The sequence below is a fragment of the Thalassophryne amazonica genome, chromosome 4, assembly GCF_902500255.1.
Source record: "Thalassophryne amazonica chromosome 4, fThaAma1.1, whole genome shotgun sequence".
Taxonomy (NCBI): Eukaryota; Metazoa; Chordata; class Actinopteri; order Batrachoidiformes; family Batrachoididae; genus Thalassophryne; species Thalassophryne amazonica.
Window position 1 is genome coordinate 2,925,218 of NC_047106.1, and position 20,425 is coordinate 2,945,642.

A 20,425-nucleotide genomic window follows, 5' to 3' on the forward strand; every position below is an offset into this window, starting at 1 on the left:
GTCTGCAGGTGTTTCTGTGTGTTTAAGTCACACTTTCTGCTGAGAATGAACTTTTATGTGTCAACACAGGGGGGCGCCACAGACCACACTATGACACGGTGTCTGCTGTCAGATGTTTGACGCGTACAGGTTGTGTGATGCTGAACAAATGACAGTTTAGGATAATGGATTCCAGCGGATGTGAGTGCTAAGCAGCAGCTGTCGGCGGCGTCGTGTTGCAGCAGATCATTACTAATCAATAGAGCCGCTTGTTAAAGGCGTCATCTTCACAGCAGGGGGTCCTCTTTCAGTTAATGAGGACGCCTCTGAGAGCACACTTATGGACACTTTGTCCCCCTTTGTGTCTCATGCTTTTCTGCTCCTTAATAATTCATGGCCACTATCGCCGTCACATCAGCTTTCATTCATCACTGTGGGCGCCTCTCCGTGTTGCACATGCTGCAAAGAACTTTGGTCAGTTAACTTTTCACTTTTCACTGCGACAACACATTTATGTGGAAGATTTAAGCGAGTGGTTATCAGCCTCTTCTGGATAAATGCCACCACACCGGGAGGAAAACCCTCTGTGACGCTCGAGAATATAAATCAGCTTCTTCTTGATTGTAGTCTTTGTTCAGGTCTGGAGTTGCAAGGAATAATCAATTATTAATTGATTATTTGATTATTTCTTGCAACTTGAGATCTTTGTAGATGGTGAAAATAACATATTTCTACAATGGATAAATTGTTTTTGAGTAATTCTTTTAAAAAAGCCAAATCCAAATTCTGTGATTTTGTCTTCTGAAGTATAAATTCCTACTAATTCCTTTGCTCCTAATAAACTGAATATCTTCAGGTTAGGCATCAACACAAGAAATTTGAGGGCATCATTTTGGGTTTCTGGAGTCAGTGATCAATATTTCTCACCATTTTATGACATTTTTATGTAGCAAATAAACCATTTTCATAATAATCCTTAATGTGCGGCCCTGTTCAGATCACGCTGCTCGACTGCGATTTCCACTCTGCTGTAACTCTCAAATCATGAATTCTGTTCTTCAAGGACACACAGTGGTTTGATGTTCAGTTTATTTAGCTTTATTTTACAGAGATCTGTCAGACCCAGAGAGACGTGTTAAATGATTAGCAGCGATGAAGCAGGAGCCACCTTCAGCAAACGCCATATTTAGTAGACATTCCCCTCATGGACCGATGTTCTCATTTTGTTTTTCCATGAATAAGGTTGGAATAAGGTTAAACCCCTTCAACACCTGCACTTCCACCCTGTATTTATCCAGACTTTACCGGGACAAGCAGTGTGAGAGAACATAATGATGTTGTCATTCTGTGACGGTTTGAGTAAACTGATTAGTAACAGATTGAAATATTTTGGAGAATGATTTTCCCAGTTTCAAGACATACTATACACGTGCTGCGGGAGCCAGATTTTAGTGAGATTGGAGGGGATGGGAGGTCTGATCCCAAATGTAGCTTAAGTCTGGCTCACTCGCGGTTTATGACATCATGCTTCCTCACTACGTTTGTGCGCTGACAGCATCCTCGCCACTGTGCCGCTGTTCTGTCCGGCTGCAACAGTGAGGAAAGCAAACACCTTTTTCCTCTTTGGCACCTTCTCACAAACAGAATCCGCCGGGTAGGCTCTGATGTCCAGATAAAAACGCACACTGCAACACTGTCTGTTTCTTCAGTTTTTGTTGAACAATCAGCTGCGCTGCATGTTGCTGCATTGGGAACTGTCCTCTCTGCCCTGGTAATGAATTCACACCCCACACCACAGCTTTGGCCAATCAGAAGCCCAGTCTGTCGCATCAGACAGCCACAGGATATGAACACAAGTATTGTAGAAGTAACAAACACGTACAGGACAAGAGGGTACACACACATACAAGCAGTGGTGGGCACAGTTCAGCTAATCCAATATCCTTCAGGGTCTGTAATCATCCGTTTCTGCAGCGCGGTTCTTCTTTGAAGCTTGAAGCAATGACGCATTGATCCGACTCGCTGCTTCGTTGGTTCGTTGTTTTATTTCGCTTTATCTTAATTTTTCCCGCTAAAACCCTAAAGAACATATGTCTGTGAGTAATATTTACCTTTTTTATGTTAAACCGACCTGTTATGGTCTTCTGAAACAGTTCATAGATGTATTTGATAACTTAAAAATGGGACAGATGCTAACGTTAGCATGTCTATGGTGTTTTCAATGTTAAAGTTAGCATTAAGCTGTTCACATCTCAGCACGTTTGTGTGGATTTGTTTTCTGTATAATAATTAATGGCTCAGCGTTTGTTGGCATAAAAGAGTCAAATGTATTACAAATTGTAATATTTTTAATTTATTTTTATTCATACGAGGTCTGTTAGAAAAGTATCCGACCTTTTTATTTTTTTCAAAAACCATATGGATTTGAATCACGTGTGATTGCATCAGCCAAGCTTGAACCTTCGTGCGCATGCATGAGTTTTTTCACGCCTGTCGCTTGTCGGTCATTCACCTGTGAGCAGGCTTTATGTGAGCAGTGGTCCACCCCTCTCATCGGATTTTTATTGCGAATTAATGTCTGAACGATTTGGATCTTTGCTGCATCAATTTTTTTCCAGAAACTGTGAGAGACCTCCAGGTGGACACCATTCAGAAAATTCTGTTGGCTTTCAGGGATGATTTTATGGGGATTACACAGATTAAGGAGTGCTCCAGCCGGTTTAAAGACTGCCCACAGTGGCTGAGAGCGCGCCGCGCTCCGAGCGCCGATCGACAGGCTGAAACAACCAGATCATTTCCATCCGGGACGTCGTCTGACTTACACAAAAATGGCAGGAGATGTGGACATCAGTACTTTTTCGGCACATTCCACTGTTACAGGGGTTTTTTCATGGAAAGAGAAGCGGAGGGACGCGCCACGGAGCCGCTCATGGCGCGGCACAAAACCACCTCCGTGTCGGTCTCACAGGACGGCTTTCAGATGGCTTTTGGTGGTTTTTCAGTCGTGTGACTATCCGAGAAATTGTGGATGAGCCTGGACATGCCAGAACATGGCCTGTGAGGTTTCATCACGGCGTTGCTTTGCGCCATGCGGCACCGCTGTGACGCGCGGAATTCCTCCGCTCCTGTTTCCATGACAAAAACACCTGTAACAGTGGAATGTGCTGTTCATTTCCAAACTGGACGCTGTGTTTTATCCGGGACGTCGTCTGACTAGCACAGGAATTGCGGAAAACGTGGACATCAGCACTTTTTCGGCACATTGAGACAGACGTGCAGAGGAATTCCGTGCATCATGGCAGAGCCGCATGGCGCAAAGCAACGCCGTGATGAAGCCTCACAGGACATGTTGGTGCATGTCCAGCTCATCCATAATTTCTCGGATAGTCACACGACTGAAAAGCCACCGAAAGCCATCTGAAAGCCGTCCTGTGAGACCAACACGGAAGTGGTTTTGTGCCGCGCCATGAGCGGCACGGTGGCGCATCCCTCCGCTTCTCTTTCCATGAAAAAAACTCCTGTAACAGTGGAATGTGCCGAAAAAGTACTGATGTCTACGTCTCCTGCCATCAGCCTGTCGATCAGCGCTCAGAGTGCGGCGCGCTCTCAGCAGCTGTGGGCAGTCTTTAAACTGGCTGGAGCACTCCTTAATCTGTATGATCCCCATAAAATCGTCCCTGAAAGCCATCTGAATTTTCCGAACGGTGTCCACCTGGAGGTCTCTCAGTTTCTGGAAAAATTTGATGCAGCAAAGCTCCAAATCGTTCAGACATTTATTTGCAATAAAAATCCAACGAGAGGGGTGGACCACTGTTCACACAAAGCCTGCTCACAGGCGAATGATGCAACCGACAGGCGTGAAAAAACTCACACATGCGCACGAAGGTTCAAGCTTGTCTGATGCAATCACACGTGATTCAAATCCATATGGTTTTTGAAAAAAATAAAAAGGTCGGATACTTTTCTAACAGACCTCGTATATTAATAATAATGTGATATATTAATATTAATGTAAACATGTGAATTTCTCCTCTGTGAGATCAATAAAGTTTATCCTTATCCTTTATAATAATAATAACAACAGTAATAGTAATAATAACTAATAATGCTACAAAACACCTAGTGAACACCTAGTGACTCTTACACCTCCACTTCATCCCTGTTTTATTTAAGTTTAATGACAATTTGTTTTGGTCAAACCATATTTTCAATGTGTTAATTTCTTCAGTGATTTCCTCCAGAACTATCTGTGAAACTAGAAAACTGCTGCATCCTAGTAAGAGCAGAATACTACTGGAATGAATTTGAATAAGGAAAGTTTGGTTTTTTCTCAGTAAATGGATGCTGCACTCACTGCACTTTATTGTCTGGAATAGTCCCAGATTGTATTAGAACTTCTAGAACTCAAACATTTTCATGTGGGTGGTGTTGGGGGGTAATTTTGGGTTTCAGCTTTTTTTGTTTTCCACCGCTTTCATCCCTGAATATGTCAATCGTGAGTCACTTTTGTGCAGATTAAAGTCACTAACTGGGACTCCTGTCTTGTTGGAGAAAGAAACCAGAATCATCCTCCGTTCTGTTCACACAGCTCCAAACGCTGCGCGGCTCTCTGCCAAGTCAAGTTAGAATGGCTACGGTGAAGAAGGGTGCCCATGACTTGATCAAAATGTTTTTTTTTCCTCCCAAAATGAGACGTCCTGTGCTGACGTGCAGCAGCCGGCTGAGCTCAGCTCAGAGGTACGGAGAGACATTCATGCCAAAATGTCTGAAAGGAAATGCTTTTGGCAAAAACTACAGATTTTATTTATTTTTATTTATGTCCAGAGAACAAGAATCCAGTGACCAATTTAAAATGTTGTTGACATAGAAAACCTGTAAATCCTACTTTTGGTACCCAGAAAATTCATTAGAGGTATCGATAAGGGAATCGATAAGGAATCGGTGATCAAAATCAATAATGGCATCAATATCGATAAAATCTTATCAGTACCCATCCCTACTTCTAATACTGTGTATTACTGCTTTTGAAAGATGATGACGGTGTTTGGGTTTTTTTATTTATTTTTTTATTCATTATTTTGTGCGTTCTTGTGTGTTTGTGATCCTTGAATTTACCCAGCAGTGAAAAGTGAAAGTGAAACTGGTTTATCAGAAGCCAATAGTGTAATCTGATGTGGCCGCGTCCAAATCAATACTAAAAGTTATTGGTTATCTGTAATAAAGATACATTTTTTTAGCAGTTTATCGGTTTAGCGTCATAAAAGATATCTTTTCAGTTATCGGATTAATGGTTGTTGAAGCTAACTTTTTGGTTGGCTGTGCCCACCACTGCATACATTAAAGCAATCTGATGTCCACATAAAGTTTCTGATGGACTTGTTGGACATCAGCTGACAAAGAACGCATTTAACGAATGAAGAAAGAATATATACAGAACAAAATGGACACAAACAGATTTCAAAATTGGAGACATGTTGCTCATGTTTCCTTGATCTCAGTGTGACAGACATTTAAAAGTCTGAATCAGTTGGACTGGACATTAAATGGGTCTTAACTGCCTTGTACAAACTCCGTGTCGTGAACGTGTTATTTGTCACTGTTGTCTGGAAGATTGACAGTGAGCGAGTGGATGTGTTGATGACTCGTGCGGAACAGTAAGAATACATACGGGGTGAAGGAGGTGAGCCATTTACAGACACCAAAAAATGAGATTCACAAACATGTGAGCTCAAAAGCATCAAAATCAGAGAAGAGTAACGGTGATTTCCACAGTTATTCTATGTGCCACCGTTCTAAAGAGGAAAACGCTCAGAGCTGATCCCTGATCAGTCCCACCTCCAGAGTCAGAGTAACAGGTGTAACGTCGCACTCTCACAGCTTCCTCTGACTGCTGGTGAACTGCGTCTTTGCGTCAGGATCACTCTGGTGGTTTCTCTTTCACGGTCACATGCAGTGGTCGTTTTACTGCGCTGCCCGTTTGTTCGAAGCTGAACGAGCTCGACGCCGCTGTGTGTGCTGGAGCTCAGACTGCCTGCTTTTCTCATTTTACCTTCCTTTTTGTCAGCTTGTGAAGCCAGCCGAGGAAAGGCTATGAGCTGTGGGATGTTTTTTTATTATTGATAGCCACGTTGGAGTCTTCTATCTCTTCTCTCTGCCCTGAAGCATAAATATTTAATCTGCAGTCAGCTCTTAAAGATGAGATGAGGGGATATGAAGGGCTCGGGTATTAATTGGAGCCCATGGAGGCCTGGTTGGTGCCGCTGAGTCCCATCTGTGGCTCTGTGTGTGTGTGTGTGTGTGTGTGTGTGTGTGTGTGTGTGTGTGTGTGTGTGTGTGTGTGTGTGTGTGTGTGTGTGTGTGTGTGTGTGTGTGTGTGTGTGTGTGTGTGTGAGTGAGGTTAGCTCGCCTTTACACTCCTGTTCACTGATGATTGTCAGCACCTCATTTGCTGCTGGACCCGTCAGCGAGCTCTGAGGTCAACCGATATCATGCCACACATGCAACAGCTCAGTATGTACGCGGCACCACGACAGTGGAAGCAAAGACGCTATCCTTATAGCAGGCTAACTAATTCAGTCTGACATCACAGCATCAACACGCCGTCTGAGAAGGACGAGTGCAGCTGCAGGTTTTATGGTTTATAAAATCATTTATTACGCAGATATAAACAGACTTTCACATGATGAAACACGTGAGTCTGGATTTTGTGGCCATGAAACTTCATTTATGTCTGGACACCACAGGATGGCACACAGCAACCCCCTGGAGTCCCGCACTCCCCGGCACAAATTTGCGACCCCTGACCTCTACTGTAGACATTAACTTGTGCTGTTAAAATCTACTTGTTGATGTTGAACCACTGATGGTTCAGTCATTACAGCACATGTTATACATGAGGTGGGGGTTTGTTTTTTTATTTTTGTTTTAGGTTTATATATTTATTTCAGTGATCTGTTCAGCGCTGCATTCAGAAAAACCATTTCAGTAAAAAAGTAACAGACTGATGTAATTGCTGAAGAGTTGTAGTGGAACAGAATGAAAACTCTATATCTTTAAGTGCTTCTGTTAAGATACCGTGACCTCTAGGGGTCATCAGGACCCTGCAACTAGCAACAAGGCTTCACAAGCAACTTGATTGGCCTGTCTGTTTTTATTCTGTGTTCTGTAAGTGCTTGTTAAAAGGCTTCGTCATGACAATCATCTCTTGATCGATTCCCAGAGGGGATATCTCCATCCAGGGTTGATGTTGACACACCTGGGTGTGGGTTTGTTTAATGTGGGAACATCGTTGCATGCTGACAAACACAGCGTCCTTGACAGATCCTTAGTCTGGTCCAATGGCTGTTAATCCTAGACAATTGGGGTCTGAGGACCTGCTGCAGCCTTCATTCACCTTCACAGCTGTTGGGTTCCAAGCTGTCACCTCCTTCTCCTGATCCACTGTTGAGGACTGCTTTTTTCACCAGAGCCCCGTTAGTTGTCTCATGTTCAGAGTTCCTGCTGGGCTTTCGTGGTTGATGAAGCGACACACAGGGTCCCCACCATATTTCACCCCAGCAGGCAGTCCCCAGATTGATCCGTTACCCAGGTGTTGTGATGCAGTTTGACTTTGACACCTTAAAAGACACCAATATGATTCAAATTGGCAGGATCCACCAGAACCCAAAATGACAGAGGTGAATGTTGTTGTTTTACGTAGCTCCACCCTGTGCTGGCCCTGTTAGTCCCCGGGGATAAAACGCTTCATGGGCGACAGTTTATACAACTTAATAAAACCCAATCAGAAATGGTCATTTATGCCCCTTTGGGGGACAGTGTGTTTTAGCAGCTCCCTGCTGGTGCCATGACTGTGGCTGGGACGTGTAGAGGAAGCAACAAGGGAAGAGTGTTAATGGCGATGTGGCAGATGGCTTTTTGCCACCAGGTTTGGCGTGATGGTTGCTGTGATATTTGAGGGCTAAATAATTTACACTGCAACAACACATCTTCCCTCACCACTGTGAAATGTGGCTCCTGGCAGCATGTTTCATTAATGCCACCGTCTCCAAAGACCTCCATAATTCAGCAGGTGACGGAGGAGTGGCAACGTGTCGCCGCACAACTCTTTGACAACAGGGACGCTGTGAAAGAGATGGAGGACGGACGCTGCAGAGGTGAAAGATGTGGAGATAGTTGGGGGGAGTGTAAAAGTGCGAGAGACTACAGTTCACTGCACATATCTGCTTGTTTCACCACCTTGTCCCAATTGGCAGACACGTCTGGCCCTCTTTACCGTGTCACTGGCAGAGGCACAGGATTACACCTAGCGAGCTGAGGATGGACCTTAAATTATTCACTGCTTGTTGTGCCTTCTGCTGTGCTGAATGCTGCTCATTCCAATCTATGAAAGTTCAGAACCACATTAAATTTAAAGTGCTCACTTTTAATTGACTCTTTAGTCTTTTGAAAGACAAGGACACTTCAAACTCAGATTTTATAGACTTCATCACTTTTAAGGAACCAGAATTGGAAAACTCAATTAATCCAGTAGGAAATTACTGAAGTCTGAGCGATTGTCAGGCTTCGTTAAGCTTACAGGCACTGAGTGACTGGACACAATTGCAAGCGTTGGAGTAAGAAAAGGCTTTATCTTGTAAACAGGCTTAGGTCTGATACACTGATGGACAGTCAGTGAAGTGGAGGTACAGGCAGGGCAAGACAATGGTGGAGTCCAAGGCAGGCAGGGTTCGGTGGCACAGAGAGACAAAGCAATCAGAGCAGAGGCAAAAACGAGGCAAGGTCATACACAGCTGGTCAGATCAAAAAATAAAACTAGAGCAAGGTTACTGAGGCTGGAACGAGGGCTGAAACACAGGGTGACAAGCACAACAAACTGGCAGAGAACAGAGAAAACTGCACGGGTTAAATAACAGGATGTGATTAAGGAAAGTGAAAACAGGTGTGTGAGAAATTTCAGGAAGGAGACAAAGCTGAGACAAGCAGGAGCAAGAGAGTGCAATAAAATAAACACTAAGAGACATGGAAGAAAGAGACAAAGATGAAGCATACAGGTGCAAGAGAGTGCAGAAAAGTAAACACTAAGCAGACAGAAAGGAAGTGGAAGGTGAGTCCCAAACATTATGCAAGAAAAATAAAACCGGTTTTATTCTTCTCTACAAGAGTCAAGACAGAAGTCAGACTACCAGAGCAAGAATTTTAGCTGAGGAAGCTTCTGTGATTTGAAGCGAAACTGTTGGGAAAGTGTAGTGACACGGACCCACAACAGGGGGCGCAAATGAACGGTCAATAGATGAGCCAAAAAGTAACAATTTAATGTTGTGAATGTGCACAACGAACATACAGACAATCACAGAATATCATAACAGTCAATACACAGAGGTGACGTGTGGGCAGGCTCGAGGATAGAAGACGTCTGTCCTGAGAAGAGCCGGAACCACACGATTTCCGCCGTCCCAGAACCTGGTGAATACTGGAGCCGCCAAGTCCCGAATTCCCAGGTGATCACCGTCCCCGACTGTCGGATCTGGTACTGCTGGCGAAGAACAAAGACAGTCAAGTGTGGGTGTGTGTACACCCAGTAACAACAACGGTGGGAATGCCACCTCCACCTCTCATTCAATATGTTGCAGCGGTCTCAGCTGAAAAGGAGCGCCGTCTTGCACAGCCTCCTCACAAACGACCGGTTCTCCTGCAAATTCTCACAATAACAGAGTTACAAATCTCACAAAAAGGCTGAGAGTATTACCTCCTATGAAGTATGATATCTCGGCAACGAGGTGGAGATGACGTCTGGTCTTTATGGAGTGAGATGATGTTGAGTAGATGGGTGACAGCTGTCAAGAGGTAATGAGCGACAGCTGTCACCCCCGGCTGTGTCCATGGTGGCAGCGCCCTCTCGTGCCTGAAGCCCGCACTTCAGGCAGGGCGCCCTCTGGTGGTGGGCCAGTAGTACCTCCTCTTCTGGCGGCCCACACAACAGAAACGTCCTCACGTCAAGCAACCCAGTCCAGTCGAAGATTCAAGCTTCTCTATTATGGAAACCACCTGGACAACTGAGAGCCTACACAGAAACATCTGTCACTTTGGGCGACTGGGCATGGACGTCGGGACTTTGAAAATGCATACCTCCCTCCAAAAGCATGTTATTGTATTAGTATTACTGCACATGATTATTGCACATTCTGAGAGTGGAAGAGTTCCTGCTCATACAAGCAGCTGCAGATGGGTTGTTGTTGTAGTACATGTGAGTAAGGTTGTGTGAATAAATGGAAGGATGTAGCATCTTCCACCTGAAAGACCTGATTTGGGTCCCAGTTGGTAGCAGCCAAGGCCTGGAGTCCGTCCTTATTTCTTAAATCATTTGTGTGAAAACAATTCAGTCTCACTGAAGATAGAGGAAATACGCCTCATGTGGTTCCTCAAACTCCGCCTTTCCAGCGTTACTGAAGGTGTCTCTAGAGAGACCCAAGTACCAAAGACATGCTCTACTTCAAACTGATGCAGTCAGGTGGCCGAGTGGTGACCAACAGAGGTAGAAGGTGTTGAAGGTCTGTCCAACTCCAGCAAGGTGTTCATCCTGGAGCTTAAATCCAGGGTGTGTGGTTTATTTGACCAGCGGCAGTATGATGCGTGTGATTGGTGTTAGTGCTTCCAGGACCTGAAATCGATGTCCTCCCCTCCATTACACCGGCTCTGCTGTAAGTGCTATAACTATAAACGCTCCTATAAATACACACACTGGTTAGAGATTCCATTTCTGCGGCGCCGCTTGTGAGCTCAGATACATTTAAGGTGTATCTAATATTTTTCCTGTTCCAACACACTGCATCCATTGTAGGGCTTGGTTGCTATCTTAATCTCTGTGTTGCCAGGTCAGTGGACTCTTCAGTAGGTGACCTACTGTGATGATGTCACCCGCTGATAATAATTAATAAGAGTTAACTTTGATATTCACATGCAGCTTTAATTTGCAGCCACATTCTGGAGAAGTGATGAAATTATGAACTGAAGTTTAAAAGTGTGTGCTGCACTTTGACACTGCAGTAGCAGCGTCCTGCTCGGGTCAAATCGTGATGACTGAATCCTGGATAGCAACCACCCAGGCAGACAACCTGTTCATCCCCACCTCTCCTATTTGACCATCTCTCTGCTGCAGCCGGGTGAAGTGTGGGCACCTCCTTGACCAGGTGCACCGTGGGCGCGTCGTTGGCAGGTGAAAGGTGAAGTGGTCAGAAAGTAAACAACGGGCTTCACTGAACGGTGAATTTTTAGTAAATTCAACATTCTATGGTGCCATGAAGTACTAATCCTTCTTCTTCGGCCCGTGATGGGGTCTTCTTCACCCTATTGCTGCCGTTCAGTCATGGTGAGCATGTTCGTTTGCTGTCCTTGTGGAACGGATTCCTCTCTGAGTGCAACCTGGCAGATAATAGCTGTTTTGTTTAGTGGCAGATCTTCCTAAAGTACAGAACATAAATCATTCATCTGCTGGTCAGGACAAACAGACACACATAAACCAGGAGGGGGGGCGGTGCTCGCCAATGTAACACTGCATCTTTAGTGAACGTGCCATGTTTTATTGATATCAACCTTCGGGCCTCACTTACTTTAAGAGGCACCAAGCTGACAAAATCTACCCGATGCTTAATTTCACTACGATGAGACTGTTTCATTTCCCGCTTGGCTTCTCCTGTTTTCCTTGCCGCTGCACACAACCTCAAGATTAAACTTCTTTGGAATCACATTTCAGGAACACTTGAATTGTCAGTTGTTTCTGCGGGTTTTAGCAATAAAGCAGAACCACAAGAGCTAGTACCTAAGTGCTGCTGGTACAATGATACACTGGACCCATTCTGGCCCTCACCACCTTCACTTCAGTGTTTTTGTTTTTTTGCAAAAACCCTTTGAGCACTGGTTTCTTTGGAGACCCTGAACCTTCTAGAACTGGCCTCAGTCCATCATTACTGAGTCAGTAATCCAGGTGTAATGTTCAATACCCCACCAAGACCACCCATGCAGAAAACCACAAACCACCGTGTCTTGGCCTTGTTCCACCTCTTTGTGCATGTATGAAGTTGGCATTTGAGCTGTTTATGGTCATGTTGGACTGTCCATAGAGAAAACGTTATAGAAGAACAAATATGAATGTTCAGTAAAGAGCCTAGTGAGCCAAATGATCAGCACAGCAGATCTGATAATACACTCAACAAAAATATAAACGCAACACTTTTGGTTTTGCTCCCATTTTGTATGAGATGAACTCAAAGATCTAAAACTTTTTCCACATACACAATATCACCATTTCCCTCAAATATTGTTCACAAACCAGTCTAAATCTGTGATAGTGAGCACTTCTCCTTTGCTGAGATAATCAATCAATCAATTTTTTTTTATATATATATAGCGCCAAATCACAACAAACAGTTGCCCCAAGGCGCTTTATATTGTAAGGCAAGGCCATACAATAATTATGTAAAACCCCAACGGTCAAAACGACCCCCTGTGGGCAAGCACTTGGCTACAGTGGGAAGGAAAAACTCCCTTTTAACAGGAAGAAACCTCCAGCATAACCAGGCTCAGGGAGGGGCAGTCTTCTGCTGGGACTGGTTGGGGCTGAGGGGAGAGAACCAGGAAAAAGACATGCTGTGGAGGGGAGCAGAGATCAATCACTAATGATTAAATGCAGAGTGGTGCATACAGAGCAAAAAGAGAAAGAAACAGTGCATCATGGGAACCCCCCAGCAGTCTAAGTCTATAGCAGCATAACTAAGGGATGGTTCAGGGTCACCTGATCCAGCCCTAACTATAAGCTTTAGCAAAAAGGAAAGTTTTAAGCCTAATCTTAAAAGTAGAGAGGGTGTCTGTCTCCCTGATCTGAATTGGGAGCTGGTTCCACAGGAGAGGAGCCTGAAAGCTGAAGGCTCTGCCTCCCATTCTACTCTTACAAACCCTAGGAACTACAAGTAAGCCTGCAGTCTGAGAGCGAAGCGCTCTATTGGGGTGATATGGTACTATGAGGTCCCTAAGATAAGATGGGACCTGATTATTCAAAACATTATAAGTAAGAAGAAGAATTTAAATTCTATTCTAGAATTAACAGGAAGCCAATGAAGAGAGGCCAATATGGGTGAGATATGCTCTCTCCTTCTAGTCCCTGTTAGTACTCTAGCTGCAGCATTTTGAATTAACTGAAGGCTTTTTAGGGAACTTTTAGGACAACCTGATAATAATGAATTACAATAGTCCAGCCTAGAGGAAATAAATGCATGAATTAGTTTTTCAGCATCACTCTGAGACAAGACCTTTCTAATTTTAGAGATATTGCGTAAATGCAAAAAAGCAGTCCTACATATTTGTTTAATATGCGCTTTGAATGACATATCCTGATCAAAAATGACTCCAAGATTTCTCACAGTATTACTAGAGATCAGGGTAATGCCATCCAGAGTAAGGATCTGGTTAGACACCATGTTTCTAAGATTTGTGGGGCCAAGTACAATAACTTCAGTTTTATCTGAGTTTAAAAGCAGGAAATTAGAGGTCATCCATGTCTTTATGTCTGTAAGACAATCCTGCAGTTTAGCTAATTGGTGTGTGTTGGGTATTTTCGCCTCCAAACATTCTTAAAACCTTGATAAGACAAACAGAGTCAAGAAACACCAGTGAGACAGAATGTCAATTTTAGCTCGCGAGGAGTGCAGTCAGGCTGTACACCAAAGCTACACTAAAGTCTGGCCTGCGCTCCCGCTCTTTTTATTAAGGACTTCCCTACATACATGGGCGGTACAGCTCCTAAGGGGAGGAGTGATAGCGCGTGAGCTGTTGCCGCAGAACCGCTGATTGCACAATACATTCAGGACGTTCAGAACCTTTTTAATCTTGGGCTCGATTAAGATGTGTTTAAGACATCTATCGATTAATCACACTTCTTCTGACACAAGGACTAATGTATCATAATCACACTGTGGTTGGAACATTCAATTCTCTATTCTTTATCTCACTGCTCCGCTTACGGCTGCATTCTGCCTGGGTCATCTTCACATATCCTGAAAAAGAGCTTAGCGTGCACACAGAGATACCACAACTTGCAGAAACACTTCATGTCACATATCTTAAGTAACCTTCACCCATCACATCAGTACAATACACTTTATCAGAGCAGAGAGAACTACATTCTACCAGAGCAGACAACACAAAACATGCATGATAAAATAAAACAGTGTATCTACAGAATAACTCCAACATTCCCCACTGTTTATCATGCATTCCAACGGTATTACATCTTCACCTAAAAGTAAACAATTGTTACTAAGCAACCACTTCTTATTCAGATTTTCAGCTGCAATTTTCAGGCACCACAGACTTTAGGTGCGTCAACAAGTCCTTGGCTAAAACGGGAATGGCTTTTACTGGGAGGAGTAGGGACACTAAAGCACAGTAGCCTGACACATTCCTAGGCAATCTGTCAAAAATTCTATTATCTCCACACCACCACCACACGCCACTTCGGCTGACTGGTGTAAATGAACCGTTTATCTGTATTATTCGACTACACCACTTGTCTTATTACATTTTCAGCTAAAGCTTCATAGGCTAAGAGTGTGTTAACTCATCACGTCAACAGTTCAAGCTTGAACTGGAGTTGTGAGCTTTTCAATATCATCATAATTCTCAACACAGTCATTATAGTTTTCTCCACTAAGGTCTGACTGTTTCAATGCTTGATATTTTGGCGTAGTTTGTTGGAAAGCCAGATTACACTGTACAATGTATTTGACACCATTTTGCCAACCATTGTTTTGATATAAGGGATCACACAACACATGCAAAGTCCAATCAGAATTAGGACTATAATAACTGGTGTCACCATTTTCAATAGTAACTGCCACCATGGTCCTGAAGTCAACCAGGACCAGGGATTCCACCGGTTCACGGCTAGGGTGTCTTTATGCATTGCATCACGAAGTTTATTCAGCTCTTCCAATGCGTCCTGCACATCCACTGAATGAATGGAGTCTGGGATGAAAGTACAGCATGTTGTGTTCAGCAGAACACAAACTCCTCCCTGTGAACCAGTAAGCAAGTCTAAAACCATGCGATTTTGCATCACCATGGTACGTAAAGCATCTATTTCAGTGTTTTGAGCTGCTACTATTTTCTCAGTTACATTCATGAACAGACCCAATCGATAATTCAGAGTTTCAATCATTAATGAATTTTTTCCCACTCCTATCCAGGTCCGTTCCCCATGGACAGGAGCCTGTATAATTACATCCCCGTCCAATGTGATGAAGATAAGTACCATCCACATATTATGTTTTGGTTAGGCTTAAATTATTTGATAAAACATACGTTTGGGTACACAGACGTTTCTTAATTTTACCTACAGTTTTATTCCCTGTCCTGTAAAAGCAAATCGGGAATGGCCGTTGTGATGACAATTTAACGTGATGATATTTTTGCATTTCCCTTCAGTCTAGTCAATGGAGCAGCACTTGGGCACGCTTGTACGTCCTCTGTTGAAATCCCTATCATATAAGTGGTTGCACTGAGGCAAGTGGTGTTACGTCTTGTCAGATTTGCTGAGAACTGCTGCCCCCGAAATACAGTTTGATTATGCATCCGTATGATAAGACATTCTGTCACCCTAGCAGGGTATGGTTTAGCTGTCAGAGCTGGGTGTGTTGAGGATATAGGCATTTACGAACAAACATAACAATTAGTAACGTAATTCCATAGCCAATAAATGAACATCTCTGTACCACAAATTAGTATGGTATATATGATGGTGTCCATCTGTCTCATTCACATTATGAATAAACCTCTTCTGATGTTGCTTTCGTTGTTCTCTGGCTCGGTCCACAGTGAGCTGCAATTCTTGGGTCAACCACCAGGCCAGGAATCCGAGGAGCACGAAACACACTAAGATCACAACGCAACCGGCTGCCCTACCAGCAGTCCGGCAGCGGCGGCGCTGAGCACGCTGCTCCGGGGTCTGCTGTAGTTCAGTCATGATTGCTACGATACAGTGTTGTTAACCAACCTCACCTAATAGTGCAAGGATCTCCCTGCTTCACTGGCATTGAGACAATCTATTGCTAATTAAATAGACTCCCTTTGTAGCCAGACTTCCCCTTACACTGTGGAGGCAGCCAACACACGCTGTATCTTACAGTGATGTATCCACGTTGATCTCTCCGCTATCTTTACTGCAGTTGGTGTTGTTAACAGCACCTGGTATGGACCTTCCCAACGAGGACTGGACCAGTTCTTCTTCTTAATCTGATGAACACCCAGTCTCCTGGCTGGACTACTGGAAGGCCGTCCTGTGGAAGATCAAAATTATTCGGCAGTAAATGTGTTTAAGTTATCTCTTTCTGTGTTAATGTCTTTTTCATAAAATCTGCTAATGTTTGTTCCTCATCTGCTGTTTTAGTATCCATGTCAAAATTGGTAGACGATATGGTCGTCCATAAAGTATCTCAAATGGTGTTAAACCTGATGGTGTTGGTGTTATTCTCATATACAATTTTACTAGGTCCAAACATTCAATCCAGGTTCGTTTTGTCTCTTCTATACATTTCCTTAATCTTATTTTTATTGTGCCCTTTGTCCTTTCCACTAATCCTGCACTTTGTGGGTGGTAAGCACAATGATGTTTTAACTTAATTTTCATGTGTTCTGCTACTCTTTGTACAACTTCATTTACAAAATGTGTTCCATTATCACTGTACAATGTCTTTGGTATTCCATAATACGGAATAATTGTCTTACACAGTGCTTTTGCTACTGTTAAAGCATCTGCTTTTTGTGATGGAACAATTTCTACCCATTTTGAAAAGGCATCAATTAATACTAGACAGTATTGATAAGGTCCACATCGATTTAGTTCAATAAAGTCCATATGAACAATTTGAAAAGGATACTGTGGTTTTGGGAATTGCCCTCTCCGGGGTCTTATACTTCCCTGTGGGTTGTGTTTCAATCAGGTAACACAGGCTTTACAAAAATTTTTTGAGTATAAATTAAATCCATAGGTAGTAAAGTATTGGTCTACCATATATACCATCCCCCCTGTCGACACACCCATGTGTCGCAATTGCAGCTGCTTTGAATAAGCTTTTGGGTAGGATGGGTTTGTTATGTATACAATAAAGTCCTTTGGGGTTTGGGGTTGCCCCATTTTTCAACCACAAATGTCATTCCTGCGCTGGTGCCTGTTTTTGCATATCCAATAAAAGGTCAGAATCTATTAATGGTTCATTGTCTGTCTGGCAGGCGATAAGAATGTATCCAAACGTTTGGAATAATAGCCAACTGGTTTATTTTTATTACCATGTTGTTGTAGCTGCACACATGAATCCCCGTTTTGTGTCCACCATGAGAGTGAATGGCTTGGCATAATTGGGCAGAGATAATACTGTGGAACTCACAAGTTCTTGTTTAAGAGCTGTAAACTGTTCTTCAGCTTCTTTATTCCACTGTATTTTGTCACTCATATCCATTGGTATAGAGTGTATTAAATCCTGCAATTTCTGCACCATCTCTGCATAACATGGAATCCAGGCTCTGCAATAATTACAGATACCTAGAAAAGTCATCATTTCCTTTTTCTGCTTCAGGTTTTAACGGATATTGTTTGATCCGTGGTCTCCAATCAGATCGTGGCTTAATTTTGACTGGCGGAGTATTTTTCAACAGTCCTACATCTGTGGGTGCTTTCACCCAGAGATGAGGAGGCAGTTTGGCCAATAAAGTCTCATCTTCCTGTGTCAACAACACAGATGTTGTTAAATTTCAATCATCCAGATCTACTTCATGTATCACCGTCCAAGCACTTACAAACTTGTATTTCCGATACAAGCCTGTGGATGGACTGAAATCCCACACCGACATTGCATCTGCTTCATGCCAATCAGTTGCTTCCTCAGCTATTTTAACAATTCTTCCAAGGTCCTTCCAGGACTGAGTGTCTGCCCTTATCAGTGAAATATGCGGCACAGCCTCAGGTTTTCCTCTGTACCATTTGTCTGCACTTTGGGTCAGCACTACACTACACACAGAGGTGGTTTTTCTGTCTGTGTATAGGTGTGCTACTGTCTGTAATTCTGATGGAATTTTCAGAAATCCTGCTCCATACCTTTCATCCTTTCGTGGAGTGAATAGCATAGTTATGTGTAGATCTTTAGGTGACATCATTACTACATGTTCGCTGTTTTCACAGGTCATCAGACCTTCCTCCAATAATTGTTCAGTTTGTCTCAATTCCGACAGATCCAAAGAGTACTGTCAGGCCTGGGCCAAATTTGTATATACAGTAGCGGGCTGCCTTTTTTGTTTTCAGATTTCTTTCTGCGTGTATGGCGTGGTCTACATACTCTTGTAACCCAGCTGTTGGGAGCGTTATCATGTGTTTGTCTACCCATGCTCGGATATCTGATCTGGAGTTGGCATTTTTCAATTGTTCATACACGCTATCATTTTTCAGTGGTAGAAGACCACTGTGCACTTTAAAAACTTTTTCCATTCGATGTCGATAGTCTTCGAATGGTTCATCATCTTTCTGTTTTGTGCGATTTATTTCTGTGTAATTTGACTTCTGCTGGTATTTCTGCTTAATTCTCAGCAGTAGTGCGGCCAATCGATCTTCCAATTCCTGACTATCATGGGCTAATGGAGTGTGGTCTGCCTCTGCAGGATCCCAATCTCCTGTTACATCAGCCCAATCCTTTGTCACAGTTGCCATTATGACTTGTTGAACTTCATCCCCTCTAAGATTGTAGGATTTAACCAAAGCGGTTACGTCAATAATGTACTGGGCTACATCTTCTCGTGGGGGAGTTACACCTTCCACAGCTGCCTTAACGTCTGCTTGTGTCCAAGTTTGGTACACAAGAATAGTTCTTGGTCCTGACGTATGTGGATTTGCCACATGAATCATTGGATAGACTCCTGATCTACCTGGTTCCTGATCAGCCGGTGGGGCTGATGGTCCAGGTTGTTTTTCTTCATCTTTTGGTGTTTTGGATCGTGTTCTCATGACGTGTTGTGTAGGGTCTACATATGATGGGGGTTGTCCCTGTGGTAAATCTGGATAGAGTTTATTCTCCTTTATTTCAGCTTCTGGCTAACTGTGTTTTGTAGTATCCAATTTTACTACCATTTCTACTTTTGGAGCCGCAGGCCCTGTCTCATTATCTTCTTGTCTGTGAAACATCATGTTCCCCTGCTCCTTCTTATCATTTACTGTTTCTTTCTGTCTTTCCTTTGCTTCTCTAAGGCCCTTCTTTCGTTTCTCAACTTCTCTTTCCCATGCTACAATTTCACCTTGACCTTCTTTTTTTCCTTTTTTTGTTTTTTTTTTTTCACTTGTTCCACACTTTTTCTCAATACTGTTCTTTAGTTTAGTTAATGACTCTTTCTGCAGGCGTCCATCAAATCCATGATCTTTTATCCACTTATCTAAGTGTTTTGTTGAATTTGGATCAATTTTATTCATGTATATCCAATCTTTTGTTTTTAGATCGTCCCGGGACTTAGGTCTCTCATTTTTACTGTTAGATTTTCCCATTTTGTGTTTTCAGAACGTTTTAGACCAGTGATGGTTTTGCCCCTACAGGGTCCTAATCCACTGGTGTTGTTACAATCACAGGGTAGTAATCAACTATTCTGAGAAGTGCGTTCCCTTTCGCCACCCCGGAGGGCACGGGAAGGCCTTGCCTTTGCTTCTTCTCAAAACTTACTGCTTACTTTCCTGTGAGATTTTCATAGAGGGGAGTCGAAGTGACTCCACACTCTCACTCAGTCACCTTTATTACACTCACACACAGTTATTTTATTTACACAAATACATAGAAACACTTTTAATAACCGTACGCGTATTCTTAGGCCAGGGGAGCTCGCCCTCCCGTGGAATTTAACTAATGTCCTGCATTAGGGGAGTCCACCATCCGTGCGAGGTTTAACTGCCTTTTCACTGTGCACTTATTTCTAACCGGTATTTCCTTTACGTATTAAAACAGAGGAGTCCGTACCCTCCTTCAGAATTTAACTACGTGCGTTCCTCGCTACCGTAGAGGAGTCCGCCCTCCCCGCGGAGTTTAACTGTTACATTAACAGACGATTCCACGCCATCGCTTACGGAGTTTAACTGTTTTATGTGATCTGATCACCACTCATTCAGTACTTTTTACAAAGAAATTCTACTCACTGACTCGACTTCCTGCCTGTCTTCTTCGGGAAAATCTCGTCAATCAGATGATGCCAACGGCGGTCGACAATTGCAGACACGATCAATCGATCGGACCTTGGCCAAGGATTTACGTCTGGACTTGACGACCTCCGCCGGACACCTCCGGTGTTGTTGAGATCCCGGACGAGCCCCCAGTCAATGTTGGGTATTTTCGCCTCCAAACATTCTTAAAACCTTGATAAGACAAACAGAGTC

The 20,425-nt window shown here is 43.3% G+C and overlaps 1 protein-coding gene across 1 annotated transcript in view; it reads left to right on the forward strand.

Annotated features, from left to right (window-relative positions):
* Positions 1 to 20,425, forward strand: part of brip1 (BRCA1 interacting protein C-terminal helicase 1) — a 148,360-nt gene that overhangs the window by 96,938 nt on the left and 30,997 nt on the right.